Source organism: Fulmarus glacialis, unplaced genomic scaffold, assembly GCF_000690835.1.
Source record: "Fulmarus glacialis isolate BGI_N327 unplaced genomic scaffold, ASM69083v1 scaffold22892, whole genome shotgun sequence".
NCBI classification, from domain to species: Eukaryota; Metazoa; Chordata; class Aves; order Procellariiformes; family Procellariidae; genus Fulmarus; species Fulmarus glacialis.
The window spans coordinates 9552-10523 of record NW_009198803.1 but is presented as its reverse complement, the minus strand read 5'-3'; positions in this window follow the sequence as shown (position 1 = coordinate 10523).

The following is a 972-nucleotide window of genomic DNA, read 5'->3' as shown; positions in this document are numbered from 1 at the left end:
CGGTGAAAGAGCCGTCTCCATGGCTGGGCTGCCAGGGCAACCGAGCATCTGGGAGGATTGGGAGAAAGGAGGGAGTGGGTCCCACACCCCGAGGGGAGCTTCGGCGCACACACGGGCAAGCTTGGTGGCAAGCACAAAGGCCGAGTTGTTCAGCGCTGCTGCCCTATGCCAGCATTTGGCTGGGGGGGAGCAGAGCGAGGCTGGGAGCCAAGCGCTGGATGGGCACCATGGGGCAGCCAGCTTCCACTGGCAGCCCTCATAGGGTCAGCTCAGGGGTTCCTCCACCCTGGCAGGCGCACCCCCCCTGGGGAGAGACCTGCCCATCCCAGCATCTCAAGCCTTGCAACCAGTGGAGGGGATGGGGTTCACCACACTGGGCACAGCCAGTATCCCCATGTCAGGGCTGCACCCACCAGCAGACAGCACCCAGCTCCCCCTGTGCACCAAAGGGAGGCTGTTGCCTTGCACAGGAAGGCACAATTCAGCCGGCATGGACTGCTGTCCTCGTGCCCCCCTGCCTCCTCTCCCCACTGCCTCAATTTCCCCCCTCCCAGCCCACTGCTATGGCAATCCCAAGGTGCTCAGGGGCATCCTTTGGCCCCCAGCACTTTGCCAAAGCTGTGGAAGCACACTCCCATAGCCCTCCTGCCCATGGTGAGAGCCACAACACCCACACCAAACTGCCTGCACCCACAGCCAGGCACACGCCAAGCTCCCCCCAGGCTGCATCGCCCTGCTGAGACATAGCCACCCCTGGGGCAGGCTGGCCATCCCACTGGGCACAGCCCAGCAGGAGAGGATGGGCATGGGGGCAGAGGGGATCCAGCCTCCCCCAGACCCATCACCTAGCATCATCCACCTCAAACAGGGGCTGTCTCAGCTCCCCAGGGAGGCCGAGCACACACCCACTCACCAATATTTCTCAGCACTGGCAGGGGGGGGGGGGGCGGGGCCCTCCGCGCACGGGGCGGC